Source organism: Rhinoderma darwinii, assembly GCF_050947455.1.
Source record: "Rhinoderma darwinii isolate aRhiDar2 chromosome 5 unlocalized genomic scaffold, aRhiDar2.hap1 SUPER_5_unloc_10, whole genome shotgun sequence".
NCBI lineage: Eukaryota > Metazoa > Chordata > Amphibia > Anura > Rhinodermatidae > Rhinoderma > Rhinoderma darwinii.
In genome coordinates this window covers 506,356-524,173 of record NW_027461766.1, presented here as the reverse complement: position 1 = coordinate 524,173, position 17,818 = coordinate 506,356, and the positions used below count along the sequence as shown (strand labels likewise).

At 47.8% G+C, this 17,818-nt stretch overlaps 12 non-coding genes across 12 annotated transcripts; all 12 read right to left on the bottom strand.

The window, feature by feature from the left end:
* Nucleotides 1-1,109: 1,109 nt before the first annotated feature.
* Nucleotides 1,110-1,300, bottom strand: LOC142684690 (U2 spliceosomal RNA). The gene has a single exon (XR_012854290.1). It is a non-coding gene; the product is annotated as a U2 spliceosomal RNA (small nuclear RNA).
* Nucleotides 1,301-2,584: 1,284 nt separating this feature from the next.
* Nucleotides 2,585-2,775, bottom strand: LOC142684689 (U2 spliceosomal RNA). The gene has a single exon (XR_012854289.1). It is a non-coding gene; the product is annotated as a U2 spliceosomal RNA (small nuclear RNA).
* Nucleotides 2,776-4,079: 1,304 nt separating this feature from the next.
* Nucleotides 4,080-4,270, bottom strand: LOC142684687 (U2 spliceosomal RNA). Its single transcript, XR_012854288.1, has one exon. It is a non-coding gene; the product is annotated as a U2 spliceosomal RNA (small nuclear RNA).
* Nucleotides 4,271-5,570: 1,300 nt separating this feature from the next.
* On the bottom strand, nt 5,571-5,761 carry LOC142684686 (U2 spliceosomal RNA). Its single transcript, XR_012854287.1, has one exon. It is a non-coding gene; the product is annotated as a U2 spliceosomal RNA (small nuclear RNA).
* A 1,288-nt stretch (nt 5,762-7,049) lies between these two features.
* On the bottom strand, nt 7,050-7,240 carry LOC142684685 (U2 spliceosomal RNA). The gene has a single exon (XR_012854286.1). It is a non-coding gene; the product is annotated as a U2 spliceosomal RNA (small nuclear RNA).
* A 1,296-nt stretch (nt 7,241-8,536) lies between these two features.
* Nucleotides 8,537-8,727, bottom strand: LOC142684684 (U2 spliceosomal RNA). Its single transcript, XR_012854285.1, has one exon. It is a non-coding gene; the product is annotated as a U2 spliceosomal RNA (small nuclear RNA).
* A 1,269-nt stretch (nt 8,728-9,996) lies between these two features.
* LOC142684682 (U2 spliceosomal RNA) lies at nt 9,997-10,187 on the bottom strand. Its single transcript, XR_012854283.1, has one exon. It is a non-coding gene; the product is annotated as a U2 spliceosomal RNA (small nuclear RNA).
* A 1,280-nt stretch (nt 10,188-11,467) lies between these two features.
* On the bottom strand, nt 11,468-11,658 carry LOC142684681 (U2 spliceosomal RNA). Its single transcript, XR_012854282.1, has one exon. It is a non-coding gene; the product is annotated as a U2 spliceosomal RNA (small nuclear RNA).
* A 1,280-nt stretch (nt 11,659-12,938) lies between these two features.
* Nucleotides 12,939-13,129, bottom strand: LOC142684680 (U2 spliceosomal RNA). The gene has a single exon (XR_012854281.1). It is a non-coding gene; the product is annotated as a U2 spliceosomal RNA (small nuclear RNA).
* A 1,296-nt stretch (nt 13,130-14,425) lies between these two features.
* Nucleotides 14,426-14,616, bottom strand: LOC142684679 (U2 spliceosomal RNA). Its single transcript, XR_012854280.1, has one exon. It is a non-coding gene; the product is annotated as a U2 spliceosomal RNA (small nuclear RNA).
* A 1,296-nt stretch (nt 14,617-15,912) lies between these two features.
* On the bottom strand, nt 15,913-16,103 carry LOC142684678 (U2 spliceosomal RNA). Its single transcript, XR_012854279.1, has one exon. It is a non-coding gene; the product is annotated as a U2 spliceosomal RNA (small nuclear RNA).
* Nucleotides 16,104-17,399: 1,296 nt separating this feature from the next.
* Nucleotides 17,400-17,590, bottom strand: LOC142684676 (U2 spliceosomal RNA). Its single transcript, XR_012854278.1, has one exon. It is a non-coding gene; the product is annotated as a U2 spliceosomal RNA (small nuclear RNA).
* Between the last annotated feature and the right edge of the window lie 228 nt (nt 17,591-17,818).

The following is a 17,818-nucleotide window of genomic DNA, read 5'->3' as shown; positions in this document are numbered from 1 at the left end:
ATTTTGCTTGCACCACAATGCAGTGCTGAAAGAGGAGGAATCTACATAAAAACGCCTTCCTGGCAACGCCCAAATGCCCTGCTGCCATGCAGATAAACACTGGCAGCGGCAGCAAGTGCATGCCCACAGCCACCCCTTGTTCCTTCACACCTTGTATCAGCTGTAATCCAGTCCAGTCCAGTGCTGCCTGCTGAGCAGCACTGACCAACACTGCCTGGGCCCAGGCTTTTATCTCTGAGGCCCCATTATGATGTCAGAAAGCTGGCTCTGGAATCCTGAGGGCTCCACTATGACACGTGCAAAGTTCCGTCTGAACTTTATATAAGACGGTGAGGCTCAGTCAGTCACTCAGTGTTGCCTGAGAGGGCAACACTGCAACAGCCGGCCGCCAGGCTGTCTTTTTTTTGCACAGCTAGTTGCCTCCAGGAGGCCACAAGAGGGAGACAAGGGACTGCAAAATGGAAAATAGGCATCCACCAACTTTACAGACAACTTCTCCTTGCTCCTACAACCTCCATCCTTGCACAGTTTGTTATTCTTCTAGGTAACATAGTAACAAATCCAAATTGCTGCTCTCTTTGTAGGCAAGCAAGGCTTTGTTGCAACTGCAATTCTTACTTCTTCTTGAAATGTAGGGACGACAGTACATTCCATCACATCCATCTAGTGTACACAGGTAGGTCCATTGTGGCGGGCAGGCGAGCGGGCGGGCTGCTTTATTGGCTGTTTGCTGTTCCCCTACTCCACTCCACTATTTGACTGTTGTGCTGCATCAATCAATCAATCAATCAATCAATCAATCAATCAATCAGTGGCTGGCTCAGGTGCAGCTCTTTAACTTACCTAAAAGGGAGGGCGGAGAGAAGACAAGGAAGGTGAATGAGGTGTTCCAATGTGAAATGCCGGAAACACAGAAACACAGACGACACACAACAAGAGGTGGCAATCTATTCATTAATTGCATTTAATCAATGAGCTCATTATCACTCATGCATTGTCCAACAGGTGTTGAAATAATGGGATTAAAAGGGGAGATCCCTTCAGAAAGACAGAAACAATAGCAAAGACAAAAAACACTTTTGGAATCTGCTTTTAGTCAACACATAAGGAAAGGGTGCACCGGTCCTGGAAATACTGCAATACCAGGTCAATGCGTGGAGTGGACAGAGCAAGCTCTATTTCCATCTCCCTGTTCTAAAAATCCATTTAATATATGGTCCCCAGATAGGGGACGTATCAGATATTAAACTGATAAGAACAGATACTACACTTGATCTTAGCCAAAAGGCCGAGAAGCGATAACCCGAACGGGCCGCGCGTTGCCCGAGCCTGCCCGATACTGCTGTTCAGCCCTTGCAGCGATTCAGCCTACTTCTAGGCAATTCCATGGGGCCCTGCAGGCTCACACACTCACAGCTACACGGGAGGTGAATAAAGGCCGGAGAGGAAGCCAGACAGGATTTGCTTCTTTTGCTTGCACCACAATGCAGTGCTGAAAGAGGAGGAATCTACATAAAAACGCCTTCCTGGCAACGCCCAAATGCCCTGCTGCCATGCAGATAAACACTGGCAGCGGCAGCAAGTGCATGCCCACAGCCACCCCTTGTTCCTTCACACCTTGTATCAGCTGTAATCCAGTCCAGTCCAGTGCTGCCTGCTGAGCAGCACTGACCAACACTGCCTGGGCCCAGGCTTTTATCTCTGAGGCCCCATTATGATGTCAGAAAGCTGGCTCTGGAATCCTGAGGGCTCCACTATGACACGTGCAAAGTTCCGTCTGAACTTTATATAAGACGGTGAGGCTCAGTCAGTCACTCAGTGTTGCCTGAGAGGGCAACACTGCAACAGCCGGCCGCCAGGCTGTCTTTTTTTTGCACAGCTAGTTGCCTCCAGGAGGCCACAAGAGGGAGACAAGGGACTGCAAAATGGAAAATAGGCATCCACCAACTTTACAGACAACTTCTCCTTGCTCCTACAACCTCCATCCTTGCACAGTTTGTTATTCTTCTAGGTAACATAGTAACAAATCCAAATTGCTGCTCTCTTTGTAGGCAAGCAAGGCTTTGTTGCAACTGCAATTCTTACTTCTTCTTGAAATGTAGGGACGACAGTACATTCCATCACATCCATCTAGTGTACACAGGTAGGTCCATTGTGGCGGGCAGGCGAGCGGGCGGGCTGCTTTATTGGCTGTTTGCTGTTCCCCTACTCCACTCCACTATTTGACTGTTGTGCTGCATCAATCAATCAATCAATCAATCAATCAATCAATCAATCAATCAATCAGTGGCTGGCTCAGGTGCAGCTCTTTAACTTACCTAAAAGGGAGGGCGGAGAGAAGACAAGGAAGGTGAATGAGGTGTTCCAATGTGAAATGCCGGAAACACAGAAACACAGACGACACACAACAAGAGGTGGCAATCTATTCATTAATTGCATTTAATCAATGAGCTCATTATCACTCATGCATTGTCCAACAGGTGTTGAAATAATGGGATTAAAAGGGGAGATCCCTTCAGAAAGACAGAAACAATAGCAAAGACAAAAAACACTTTTGGAATCTGCTTTTAGTCAACACATAAGGAAAGGGTGCACCGGTCCTGGAAATACTGCAATACCAGGTCAATGCGTGGAGTGGACAGAGCAAGCTCTATTTCCATCTCCCTGTTCTAAAAATCCATTTAATATATGGTCCCCAGATAGGGGACGTATCAGATATTAAACTGATAAGAACAGATACTACACTTGATCTTAGCCAAAAGGCCGAGAAGCGATAACCCGAACGGGCCGCGCGTTGCCCGAGCCTGCCCGATACTGCTGTTCAGCCCTTGCAGCGATTCAGCCTACTTCTAGGCAATTCCATGGGGCCCTGCAGGCTCACACACTCACAGCTACACGGGAGGTGAATAAAGGCCGGAGAGGAAGCCAGACAGGATTTGCTTCTTTTGCTTGCACCACAATGCAGTGCTGAAAGAGGAGGAATCTACATAAAAACGCCTTCCTGGCAACGCCCAAATGCCCTGCTGCCATGCAGATAAACACTGGCAGCGGCAGCAAGTGCATGCCCACAGCCACCCCTTGTTCCTTCACACCTTGTATCAGCTGTAATCCAGTCCAGTCCAGTGCTGCCTGCTGAGCAGCACTGACCAACACTGCCTGGGCCCAGGCTTTTATCTCTGAGGCCCCATTATGATGTCAGAAAGCTGGCTCTGGAATCCTGAGGGCTCCACTATGACACGTGCAAAGTTCCGTCTGAACTTTATATAAGACGGTGAGGCTCAGTCAGTCACTCAGTGTTGCCTGAGAGGGCAACACTGCAACAGCCGGCCGCCAGGCTGTCTTTTTTTTGCACAGCTAGTTGCCTCCAGGAGGCCACAAGAGGGAGACAAGGGACTGCAAAATGGAAAATAGGCATCCACCAACTTTACAGACAACTTCTCCTTGCTCCTACAACCTCCATCCTTGCACAGTTTGTTATTCTTCTAGGTAACATAGTAACAAATCCAAATTGCTGCTCTCTTTGTAGGCAAGCAAGGCTTTGTTGCAACTGCAATTCTTACTTCTTCTTGAAATGTAGGGACGACAGTACATTCCATCACATCCATCTAGTGTACACAGGTAGGTCCATTGTGGCGGGCAGGCGAGCGGGCGGGCTGCTTTATTGGCTGGTTGCTGTTCCCCTACTCCACTCCACTATTTGACTGTTGTGCTGCATCAATCAATCAATCAATCAATCAATCAATCAATCAATCAATCAATCAATCCATCAATCAATCAATCAGTGGCTGGCTCAGGTGCAGCTCTTTAACTTACCTAAAAGGGAGGGCGGAGAGAAGACAAGGAAGGTGAATGAGGTGTTCCAATGTGAAATGCCGGAAACACAGAAACACAGACGACACACAACAAGAGGTGGCAATCTATTCATTAATTGCATTTAATCAATGAGCTCATTATCACTCATGCATTGTCCAACAGGTGTTGAAATAATGGGATTAAAAGGGGAGATCCCTTCAGAAAGACAGAAACAATAGCAAAGACAAAAAACACTTTTGGAATCTGCTTTTAGTCAACACATAAGGAAAGGGTGCACCGGTCCTGGAAATACTGCAATACCAGGTCAATGCGTGGAGTGGACAGAGCAAGCTCTATTTCCATCTCCCTGTTCTAAAAATCCATTTAATATATGGTCCCCAGATAGGGGACGTATCAGATATTAAACTGATAAGAACAGATACTACACTTGATCTTAGCCAAAAGGCCGAGAAGCGATAACCCGAACGGGCCGCGCGTTGCCCGAGCCTGCCCGATACTGCTGTTCAGCCCTTGCAGCGATTCAGCCTACTTCTAGGCAATTCCATGGGGCCCTGCAGGCTCACACACTCACAGCTACACGGGAGGTGAATAAAGGCCGGAGAGGAAGCCAGACAGGATTTGCTTCTTTTGCTTGCACCACAATGCAGTGCTGAAAGAGGAGGAATCTACATAAAAACGCCTTCCTGGCAACGCCCAAATGCCCTGCTGCCATGCAGATAAACACTGGCAGCGGCAGCAAGTGCATGCCCACAGCCACCCCTTGTTCCTTCACACCTTGTATCAGCTGTAATCCAGTCCAGTCCAGTGCTGCCTGCTGAGCAGCACTGACCAACACTGCCTGGGCCCAGGCTTTTATCTCTGAGGCCCCATTATGATGTCAGAAAGCTGGCTCTGGAATCCTGAGGGCTCCACTATGACACGTGCAAAGTTCCGTCTGAACTTTATATAAGACGGTGAGGCTCAGTCAGTCACTCAGTGTTGCCTGAGAGGGCAACACTGCAACAGCCGGCCGCCAGGCTGTCTTTTTTTTGCACAGCTAGTTGCCTCCAGGAGGCCACAAGAGGGAGACAAGGGACTGCAAAATGGAAAATAGGCATCCACCAACTTTACAGACAACTTCTCCTTGCTCCTACAACCTCCATCCTTGCACAGTTTGTTATTCTTCTAGGTAACATAGTAACAAATCCAAATTGCTGCTCTCTTTGTAGGCAAGCAAGGCTTTGTTGCAACTGCAATTCTTACTTCTTCTTGAAATGTAGGGACGACAGTACATTCCATCACATCCATCTAGTGTACACAGGTAGGTCCATTGTGGCGGGCAGGCGAGCGGGCGGGCTGCTTTATTGGCTGGTTGCTGTTCCCCTACTCCACTCCACTATTTGACTGTTGTGCTGCATCAATCAATCAATCAATCAATCAATCAATCAATCAATCAATCAATCCATCAATCAATCAATCAGTGGCTGGCTCAGGTGCAGCTCTTTAACTTACCTAAAAGGGAGGGCGGAGAGAAGACAAGGAAGGTGAATGAGGTGTTCCAATGTGAAATGCCGGAAACACAGAAACACAGACGACACACAACAAGAGGTGGCAATCTATTCATTAATTGCATTTAATCAATGAGCTCATTATCACTCATGCATTGTCCAACAGGTGTTGAAATAATGGGATTAAAAGGGGAGATCCCTTCAGAAAGACAGAAACAATAGCAAAGACAAAAAACACTTTTGGAATCTGCTTTTAGTCAACACATAAGGAAAGGGTGCACCGGTCCTGGAAATACTGCAATACCAGGTCAATGCGTGGAGTGGACAGAGCAAGCTCTATTTCCATCTCCCTGTTCTAAAAATCCATTTAATATATGGTCCCCAGATAGGGGACGTATCAGATATTAAACTGATAAGAACAGATACTACACTTGATCTTAGCCAAAAGGCCGAGAAGCGATAACCCGAACGGGCCGCGCGTTGCCCGAGCCTGCCCGATACTGCTGTTCAGCCCTTGCAGCGATTCAGCCTACTTCTAGGCAATTCCATGGGGCCCTGCAGGCTCACACACTCACAGCTACACGGGAGGTGAATAAAGGCCGGAGAGGAAGCCAGACAGGATTTGCTTCTTTTGCTTGCACCACAATGCAGTGCTGAAAGAGGAGGAATCTACATAAAAACGCCTTCCTGGCAACGCCCAAATGCCCTGCTGCCATGCAGATAAACACTGGCAGCGGCAGCAAGTGCATGCCCACAGCCACCCCTTGTTCCTTCACACCTTGTATCAGCTGTAATCCAGTCCAGTCCAGTGCTGCCTGCTGAGCAGCACTGACCAACACTGCCTGGGCCCAGGCTTTTATCTCTGAGGCCCCATTATGATGTCAGAAAGCTGGCTCTGGAATCCTGAGGGCTCCACTATGACACGTGCAAAGTTCCGTCTGAACTTTATATAAGACGGTGAGGCTCAGTCAGTCACTCAGTGTTGCCTGAGAGGGCAACACTGCAACAGCCGGCCGCCAGGCTGTCTTTTTTTTGCACAGCTAGTTGCCTCCAGGAGGCCACAAGAGGGAGACAAGGGACTGCAAAATGGAAAATAGGCATCCACCAACTTTACAGACAACTTCTCCTTGCTCCTACAACCTCCATCCTTGCACAGTTTGTTATTCTTCTAGGTAACATAGTAACAAATCCAAATTGCTGCTCTCTTTGTAGGCAAGCAAGGCTTTGTTGCAACTGCAATTCTTACTTCTTCTTGAAATGTAGGGACGACAGTACATTCCATCACATCCATCTAGTGTACACAGGTAGGTCCATTGTGGCGGGCAGGCGAGCGGGCGGGCTGCTTTATTGGCTGTTTGCTGTTCCCCTACTCCACTCCACTATTTGACTGTTGTGCTGCATCAATCAATCAATCAATCAATCAATCAATCAATCAATCAATCAATCAATCAGTGGCTGGCTCAGGTGCAGCTCTTTAACTTACCTAAAAGGGAGGGCGGAGAGAAGACAAGGAAGGTGAATGAGGTGTTCCAATGTGAAATGCCGGAAACACAGAAACACAGACGACACACAACAAGAGGTGGCAATCTATTCATTAATTGCATTTAATCAATGAGCTCATTATCACTCATGCATTGTCCAACAGGTGTTGAAATAATGGGATTAAAAGGGGAGATCCCTTCAGAAAGACAGAAACAATAGCAAAGACAAAAAACACTTTTGGAATCTGCTTTTAGTCAACACATAAGGAAAGGGTGCACCGGTCCTGGAAATACTGCAATACCAGGTCAATGCGTGGAGTGGACAGAGCAAGCTCTATTTCCATCTCCCTGTTCTAAAAATCCATTTAATATATGGTCCCCAGATAGGGGACGTATCAGATATTAAACTGATAAGAACAGATACTACACTTGATCTTAGCCAAAAGGCCGAGAAGCGATAACCCGAACGGGCCGCGCGTTGCCCGAGCCTGCCCGATACTGCTGTTCAGCCCTTGCAGCGATTCAGCCTACTTCTAGGCAATTCCATGGGGCCCTGCAGGCTCACACACTCACAGCTACACGGGAGGTGAATAAAGGCCGGAGAGGAAGCCAGACAGGATTTGCTTCTTTTGCTTGCACCACAATGCAGTGCTGAAAGAGGAGGAATCTACATAAAAACGCCTTCCTGGCAACGCCCAAATGCCCTGCTGCCATGCAGATAAACACTGGCAGCGGCAGCAAGTGCATGCCCACAGCCACCCCTTGTTCCTTCACACCTTGTATCAGCTGTAATCCAGTCCAGTCCAGTGCTGCCTGCTGAGCAGCACTGACCAACACTGCCTGGGCCCAGGCTTTTATCTCTGAGGCCCCATTATGATGTCAGAAAGCTGGCTCTGGAATCCTGAGGGCTCCACTATGACACGTGCAAAGTTCCGTCTGAACTTTATATAAGACGGTGAGGCTCAGTCAGTCACTCAGTGTTGCCTGAGAGGGCAACACTGCAACAGCCGGCCGCCAGGCTGTCTTTTTTTTGCACAGCTAGTTGCCTCCAGGAGGCCACAAGAGGGAGACAAGGGACTGCAAAATGGAAAATAGGCATCCACCAACTTTACAGACAACTTCTCCTTGCTCCTACAACCTCCATCCTTGCACAGTTTGTTATTCTTCTAGGTAACATAGTAACAAATCAAAATTGCTGCTCTCTTTGTAGGCAAGCAAGGCTTTGTTGCAACTGCAATTCTTACTTCTTCTTGAAATGTAGGGACGACAGTACATTCCATCACATCCATCTAGTGTACACAGGTAGGTCCATTGTGGCGGGCAGGCGAGCGGGCGGGCTGCTTTATTGGCTGTTTGCTGTTCCCCTACTCCACTCCACTATTTGACTGTTGTGCTGCATCAATCAATCAATCAATCAATCAATCAATCAATCAATCAATCAATCAATCAATCAATCAGTGGCTGGCTCAGGTGCAGCTCTTTAACTTACCTAAAAGGGAGGGCGGAGAGAAGACAAGGAAGGTGAATGAGGTGTTCCAATGTGAAATGCCGGAAACACAGAAACACAGACGACACACAACAAGAGGTGGCAATCTATTCATTAATTGCATTTAATCAATGAGCTCATTATCACTCATGCATTGTCCAACAGGTGTTGAAATAATGGGATTAAAAGGGGAGATCCCTTCAGAAAGACAGAAACAATAGCAAAGACAAAAAACACTTTTGGAATCTGCTTTTAGTCAACACATAAGGAAAGGGTGCACCGGTCCTGGAAATACTGCAATACCAGGTCAATGCGTGGAGTGGACAGAGCAAGCTCTATTTCCATCTCCCTGTTCTAAAAATCCATTTAATATATGGTCCCCAGATAGGGGACGTATCAGATATTAAACTGATAAGAACAGATACTACACTTGATCTTAGCCAAAAGGCCGAGAAGCGATAACCCGAACGGGCCGCGCGTTGCCCGAGCCTGCCCGATACTGCTGTTCAGCCCTTGCAGCGATTCAGCCTACTTCTAGGCAATTCCATGGGGCCCTGCAGGCTCACACACTCACAGCTACACGGGAGGTGAATAAAGGCCGGAGAGGAAGCCAGACAGGATTTGCTTCTTTTGCTTGCACCACAATGCAGTGCTGAAAGAGGAGGAATCTACATAAAAACGCCTTCCTGGCAACGCCCAAATGCCCTGCTGCCATGCAGATAAACACTGGCAGCAAGTGCATGCCCACAGCCACCCCTTGTTCCTTCACACCTTGTATCAGCTGTAATCCAGTCCAGTCCAGTGCTGCCTGCTGAGCAGCACTGACCAACACTGCCTGGGCCCAGGCTTTTATCTCTGAGGCCCCATTATGATGTCAGAAAGCTGGCTCTGGAATCCTGAGGGCTCCACTATGACACGTGCAAAGTTCCGTCTGAACTTTATATAAGACGGTGAGGCTCAGTCAGTCACTCAGTGTTGCCTGAGAGGGCAACACTGCAACAGCCGGCCGCCAGGCTGTCTTTTTTTTGCACAGCTAGTTGCCTCCAGGAGGCCACAAGAGGGAGACAAGGGACTGCAAAATGGAAAATAGGCATCCACCAACTTTACAGACAACTTCTCCTTGCTCCTACAACCTCCATCCTTGCACAGTTTGTTATTCTTCTAGGTAACATAGTAACAAATCCAAATTGCTGCTCTCTTTGTAGGCAAGCAAGGCTTTGCTGCAACTGCAATTCTTACTTCTTCTTGAAATGTAGGGACGACAGTACATTCCATCACATCCATCTAGTGTACACAGGTAGGTCCATTGTGGCGGGCAGGCGAGCGGGCGGGCTGCTTTATTGGCTGTTTGCTGTTCCCCTACTCCACTCCACTATTTGACTGTTGTGCTGCATCAATCAATCAATCAATCAATCAATCAATCAATCAATCAGTGGCTGGCTCAGGTGCAGCTCTTTAACTTACCTAAAAGGGAGGGCGGAGAGAAGACAAGGAAGGTGAATGAGGTGTTCCAATGTGAAATGCGGAAACACAGAAACACAGACGACACACAACAAGAGGTGGCAATCTATTCATTAATTGCATTTAATCAATGAGCTCATTATCACTCATGCATTGTCCAACAGGTGTTGAAATAATGGGATTAAAAGGGGAGATCCCTTCAGAAAGACAGAAACAATAGCAAAGACAAAAAACACTTTTGGAATCTGCTTTTAGTCAACACATAAGGAAAGGGTGCACCGGTCCTGGAAATACTGCAATACCAGGTCAATGCGTGGAGTGGACAGAGCAAGCTCTATTTCCATCTCCCTGTTCTAAAAATCCATTTAATATATGGTCCCCAGATAGGGGACGTATCAGATATTAAACTGATAAGAACAGATACTACACTTGATCTTAGCCAAAAGGCCGAGAAGCGATAACCCGAACGGGCCGCGCGTTGCCCGAGCCTGCCCGATACTGCTGTTCAGCCCTTGCAGCGATTCAGCCTACTTCTAGGCAATTCCATGGGGCCCTGCAGGCTCACACACTCACAGCTACACGGGAGGTGAATAAAGGCCGGAGAGGAAGCCAGACAGGATTTGCTTCTTTTGCTTGCACCACAATGCAGTGCTGAAAGAGGAGGAATCTACATAAAAACGCCTTCCTGGCAACGCCCAAATGCCCTGCTGCCATGCAGATAAACACTGGCAGCGGCAGCAAGTGCATGCCCACAGCCACCCCTTGTTCCTTCACACCTTGTATCAGCTGTAATCCAGTCCAGTCCAGTGCTGCCTGCTGAGCAGCACTGACCAACACTGCCTGGGCCCAGGCATTTATCTCTGAGGCCCCATTATGATGTCAGAAAGCTGGCTCTGGAATCCTGAGGGCTCCACTATGACACGTGCAAAGTTCCGTCTGAACTTTATATAAGACGGTGAGGCTCAGTCAGTCACTCAGTGTTGCCTGAGAGGGCAACACTGCAACAGCCGGCCGCCAGGCTGTCTTTTTTTTGCACAGCTAGTTGCCTCCAGGAGGCCACAAGAGGGAGACAAGGGACTGCAAAATGGAAAATAGGCATCCACCAACTTTACAGACAACTTCTCCTTGCTCCTACAACCTCCATCCTTGCACAGTTTGTTATTCTTCTAGGTAACATAGTAACAAATCCAAATTGCTGCTCTCTTTGTAGGCAAGCAAGGCTTTGTTGCAACTGCAATTCTTACTTCTTCTTGAAATGTAGGGACGACAGTACATTCCATCACATCCATCTAGTGTACACAGGTAGGTCCATTGTGGCGGGCAGGCGAGCGGGCGGGCTGCTTTATTGGCTGTTTGCTGTTCCCCTACTCCACTCCACTATTTGACTGTTGTGCTGCATCAATCAATCAATCAATCAATCAATCAATCAATCAATCAATCAGTGGCTGGCTCAGGTGCAGCTCTTTAACTTACCTAAAAGGGAGGGCGGAGAGAAGACAAGGAAGGTGAATGAGGTGTTCCAATGTGAAATGCCGGAAACACAGAAACACAGACGACACACAACAAGAGGTGGCAATCTATTCATTAATTGCATTTAATCAATGAGCTCATTATCACTCATGCATTGTCCAACAGGTGTTGAAATAATGGGATTAAAAGGGGAGATCCCTTCAGAAAGACAGAAACAATAGCAAAGACAAAAAACACTTTTGGAATCTGCTTTTAGTCAACACATAAGGAAAGGGTGCACCGGTCCTGGAAATACTGCAATACCAGGTCAATGCGTGGAGTGGACAGAGCAAGCTCTATTTCCATCTCCCTGTTCTAAAAATCCATTTAATATATGGTCCCCAGATAGGGGACGTATCAGATATTAAACTGATAAGAACAGATACTACACTTGATCTTAGCCAAAAGGCCGAGAAGCGATAACCCGAACGGGCCGCGCGTTGCCCGAGCCTGCCCGATACTGCTGTTCAGCCCTTGCAGCGATTCAGCCTACTTCTAGGCAATTCCATGGGGCCCTGCAGGCTCACACACTCACAGCTACACGGGAGGTGAATAAAGGCCGGAGAGGAAGCCAGACAGGATTTGCTTCTTTTGCTTGCACCACAATGCAGTGCTGAAAGAGGAGGAATCTACATAAAAACGCCTTCCTGGCAACGCCCAAATGCCCTGCTGCCATGCAGATAAACACTGGCAGCGGCAGCAAGTGCATGCCCACAGCCACCCCTTGTTCCTTCACACCTTGTATCAGCTGTAATCCAGTCCAGTCCAGTGCTGCCTGCTGAGCAGCACTGACCAACACTGCCTGGGCCCAGGCTTTTATCTCTGAGGCCCCATTATGATGTCAGAAAGCTGGCTCTGGAATCCTGAGGGCTCCACTATGACACGTGCAAAGTTCCGTCTGAACTTTATATAAGACGGTGAGGCTCAGTCAGTCACTCAGTGTTGCCTGAGAGGGCAACACTGCAACAGCCGGCCGCCAGGCTGTCTTTTTTTTGCACAGCTAGTTGCCTCCAGGAGGCCACAAGAGGGAGACAAGGGACTGCAAAATGGAAAATAGGCATCCACCAACTTTACAGACAACTTCTCCTTGCTCCTACAACCTCCATCCTTGCACAGTTTGTTATTCTTCTAGGTAACATAGTAACAAATCCAAATTGCTGCTCTCTTTGTAGGCAAGCAAGGCTTTGTTGCAACTGCAATTCTTACTTCTTCTTGAAATGTAGGGACGACAGTACATTCCATCACATCCATCTAGTGTACACAGGTAGGTCCATTGTGGCGGGCAGGCGAGCGGGCGGGCTGCTTTATTGGCTGTTTGCTGTTCCCCTACTCCACTCCACTATTTGACTGTTGTGCTGCATCAATCAATCAATCAATCAATCAATCAATCAATCAATCAATCAGTGGCTGGCTCAGGTGCAGCTCTTTAACTTACCTAAAAGGGAGGGCGGAGAGAAGACAAGGAAGGTGAATGAGGTGTTCCAATGTGAAATGCCGGAAACACAGAAACACAGACGACACACAACAAGAGGTGGCAATCTATTCATTAATTGCATTTAATCAATGAGCTCATTATCACTCATGCATTGTCCAACAGGTGTTGAAATAATGGGATTAAAAGGGGAGATCCCTTCAGAAAGACAGAAACAATAGCAAAGACAAAAAACACTTTTGGAATCTGCTTTTAGTCAACACATAAGGAAAGGGTGCACCGGTCCTGGAAATACTGCAATACCAGGTCAATGCGTGGAGTGGACAGAGCAAGCTCTATTTCCATCTCCCTGTTCTAAAAATCCATTTAATATATGGTCCCCAGATAGGGGACGTATCAGATATTAAACTGATAAGAACAGATACTACACTTGATCTTAGCCAAAAGGCCGAGAAGCGATAACCCGAACGGGCCGCGCGTTGCCCGAGCCTGCCCGATACCGCTGTTCAGCCCTTGCAGCGATTCAGCCTACTTCTAGGCAATTCCATGGGGCCCTGCAGGCTCACACACTCACAGCTACACGGGAGGTGAATAAAGGCCGGAGAGGAAGCCAGACAGGATTTGCTTCTTTTGCTTGCACCACAATGCAGTGCTGAAAGAGGAGGAATCTACATAAAAACGCCTTCCTGGCAACGCCCAAATGCCCTGCTGCCATGCAGATAAACACTGGCAGCGGCAGCAAGTGCATGCCCACAGCCACCCCTTGTTCCTTCACACCTTGTATCAGCTGTAATCCAGTCCAGTCCAGTGCTGCCTGCTGAGCAGCACTGACCAACACTGCCTGGGCCCAGGCTTTTATCTCTGAGGCCCCATTATGATGTCAGAAAGCTGGCTCTGGAATCCTGAGGGCTCCACTATGACACGTGCAAAGTTCCGTCTGAACTTTATATAAGACGGTGAGGCTCAGTCAGTCACTCAGTGTTGCCTGAGAGGGCAACACTGCAACAGCCGGCCGCCAGGCTGTCTTTTTTTTGCACAGCTAGTTGCCTCCAGGAGGCCACAAGAGGGAGACAAGGGACTGCAAAATGGAAAATAGGCATCCACCAACTTTACAGACAACTTCTCCTTGCTCCTACAACCTCCATCCTTGCACAGTTTGTTATTCTTCTAGGTAACATAGTAACAAATCCAAATTGCTGCTCTCTTTGTAGGCAAGCAAGGCTTTGTTGCAACTGCAATTCTTACTTCTTCTTGAAATGTAGGGACGACAGTACATTCCATCACATCCATCTAGTGTACACAGGTAGGTCCATTGTGGCGGGCAGGCGAGCGGGCGGGCTGCTTTATTGGCTGTTTGCTGTTCCCCTACTCCACTCCACTATTTGACTGTTGTGCTGCATCAATCAATCAATCAATCAATCAATCAATCAATCAATCAATCAATCAATCAATCAATCAGTGGCTGGCTCAGGGGCAGCTCTTTAACTTACCTAAAAGGGAGGGCGGAGAGAAGACAAGGAAGGTGAATGAGGTGTTCCAATGTGAAATGCCGGAAACACAGAAACACAGACGACACACAACAAGAGGTGGCAATCTATTCATTAATTGCATTTAATCAATGAGCTCATTATCACTCATGCATTGTCCAACAGGTGTTGAAATAATGGGATTAAAAGGGGAGATCCCTTCAGAAAGACAGAAACAATAGCAAAGACAAAAAACACTTTTGGAATCTGCTTTTAGTCAACACATAAGGAAAGGGTGCACCGGTCCTGGAAATACTGCAATACCAGGTCAATGCGTGGAGTGGACAGAGCAAGCTCTATTTCCATCTCCCTGTTCTAAAAATCCATTTAATATATGGTCCCCAGATAGGGGACGTATCAGATATTAAACTGATAAGAACAGATACTACACTTGATCTTAGCCAAAAGGCCGAGAAGCGATAACCCGAACGGGCCGCGCGTTGCCCGAGCCTGCCCGATACTGCTGTTCAGCCCTTGCAGCGATTCAGCCTACTTCTAGGCAATTCCATGGGGCCCTGCAGGCTCACACACTCACAGCTACACGGGAGGTGAATAAAGGCCGGAGAGGAAGCCAGACAGGATTTGCTTCTTTTGCTTGCACCACAATGCAGTGCTGAAAGAGGAGGAATCTACATAAAAACGCCTTCCTGGCAACGCCCAAATGCCCTGCTGCCATGCAGATAAACACTGGCAGCGGCAGCAAGTGCATGCCCACAGCCACCCCTTGTTCCTTCACACCTTGTATCAGCTGTAATCCAGTCCAGTCCAGTGCTGCCTGCTGAGCAGCACTGACCAACACTGCCTGGGCCCAGGCTTTTATCTCTGAGGCCCCATTATGATGTCAGAAAGCTGGCTCTGGAATCCTGAGGGCTCCACTATGACACGTGCAAAGTTCCGTCTGAACTTTATATAAGACGGTGAGGCTCAGTCAGTCACTCAGTGTTGCCTGAGAGGGCAACACTGCAACAGCCGGCCGCCAGGCTGTCTTTTTTTTGCACAGCTAGTTGCCTCCAGGAGGCCACAAGAGGGAGACAAGGGACTGCAAAATGGAAAATAGGCATCCACCAACTTTACAGACAACTTCTCCTTGCTCCTACAACCTCCATCCTTGCACAGTTTGTTATTCTTCTAGGTAACATAGTAACAAATCCAAATTGCTGCTCTCTTTGTAGGCAAGCAAGGCTTTGTTGCAACTGCAATTCTTACTTCTTCTTGAAATGTAGGGACGACAGTACATTCCATCACATCCATCTAGTGTACACAGGTAGGTCCATTGTGGCGGGCAGGCGAGCGGGCGGGCTGCTTTATTGGCTGTTTGCTGTTCCCCTACTCCACTCCACTATTTGACTGTTGTGCTGCATCAATCAATCAATCAATCAATCAATCAATCAATCAATCAATCAATCAATCAATCAATCAGTGGCTGGCTCAGGTGCAGCTCTTTAACTTACCTAAAAGGGAGGGCGGAGAGAAGACAAGGAAGGTGAATGAGGTGTTCCAATGTGAAATGCCGGAAACACAGAAACACAGACGACACACAACAAGAGGTGGCAATCTATTCATTAATTGCATTTAATCAATGAGCTCATTATCACTCATGCATTGTCCAACAGGTGTTGAAATAATGGGATTAAAAGGGGAGATCCCTTCAGAAAGACAGAAACAATAGCAAAGACAAAAAACACTTTTGGAATCTGCTTTTAGTCAACACATAAGGAAAGGGTGCACCGGTCCTGGAAATACTGCAATACCAGGTCAATGCGTGGAGTGGACAGAGCAAGCTCTATTTCCATCTCCCTGTTCTAAAAATCCATTTAATATATGGTCCCCAGATAGGGGACGTATCAGATATTAAACTGATAAGAACAGATACTACACTTGATCTTAGCCAAAAGGCCGAGAAGCGATAACCCGAACGGGCCGCGCGTTGCCCGAGCCTGCCCGATACCGCTGTTCAGCCCTTGCAGCGATTCAGCCTACTTCTAGGCAATTCCATGGGGCCCTGCAGGCTCACACACTCACAGCTACACGGGAGGTGAATAAAGGCCGGAGAGGAAGCCAGACAGGATTTGCTTCTTTTGCTTGCACCACAATGCAGTGCTGAAAGAGGAGGAATCTACATAAAAACGCCTTCCTGGCAACGCCCAAATGCCCTGCTGCCATGCAGATAAACACTGGCAGCGGCAGCAAGTGCATGCCCACAGCCACCCCTTGTTCCTTCACACCTTGTATCAGCTGTAATCCAGTCCAGTCCAGTGCTGCCTGCTGAGCAGCACTGACCAACACTGCCTGGGCCCAGGCTTTTATCTCTGAGGCCCCATTATGATGTCAGAAAGCTGGCTCTGGAATCCTGAGGGCTCCACTATGACACGTGCAAAGTTCCGTCTGAACTTTATATAAGACGGTGAGGCTCAGTCAGTCACTCAGTGTTGCCTGAGAGGGCAACACTGCAACAGCCGGCCGCCAGGCTGTCTTTTTTTTGCACAGCTAGTTGCCTCCAGGAGGCCACAAGAGGGAGACAAGGGACTGCAAAATGGAAAATAGGCATCCACCAACTTTACAGACAACTTCTCCTTGCTCCTACAACCTCCATCCTTGCACAGTTTGTTATTCTTCTAGGTAACATAGTAACAAATCCAAATTGCTGCTCTCTTTGTAGGCAAGCAAGGCTTTGTTGCAACTGCAATTCTTACTTCTTCTTGAAATGTAGGGACGACAGTACATTCCATCACATCCATCTAGTGTACACAGGTAGGTCCATTGTGGCGGGCAGGCGAGCGGGCGGGCTGCTTTATTGGCTGTTTGCTGTTCCCCTACTCCACTCCACTATTTGACTGTTGTGCTGCATCAATCAATCAATCAATCAATCAATCAATCAATCAATCAATCAATCAATCAATCAATCAGTGGCTGGCTCAGGGGCAGCTCTTTAACTTACCTAAAAGGGAGGGCGGAGAGAAGACAAGGAAGGTGAATGAGGTGTTCCAATGTGAAATGCCGGAAACACAGAAACACAGACGACACACAACAAGAGGTGGCAATCTATTCATTAATTGCATTTAATCAATGAGCTCATTATCACTCATGCATTGTCCAACAGGTGTTGAAATAATGGGATTAAAAGGGGAGATCCCTTCAGAAAGACAGAAACAATAGCAAAGACAAAAAACACTTTTGGAATCTGCTTTTAGTCAACACATAAGGAAAGGGTGCACCGGTCCTGGAAATACTGCAATACCAGGTCAATGCGTGGAGTGGACAGAGCAAGCTCTATTTCCATCTCCCTGTTCTAAAAATCCATTTAATATATGGTCCCCAGATAGGGGACGTATCAGATATTAAACTGATAAGAACAGATACTACACTTGATCTTAGCCAAAAGGCCGAGAAGCGATAACCCGAACGGGCCGCGCGTTGCCCGAGCCTGCCCGATACTGCTGTTCAGCCCTTGCAGCGATTCAGCCTACTTCTAGGCAATTCCATGGGGCCCTGCAGGCTCACACACTCACAGCTACACGGGAGGTGAATAAAGGCCGGAGAGGAAGCCAGACAGGATTTGCTTCTTTTGCTTGCACCACAATGCAGTGCTGAAAGAGGAGGAATCTACATAAAAACGCCTTCCT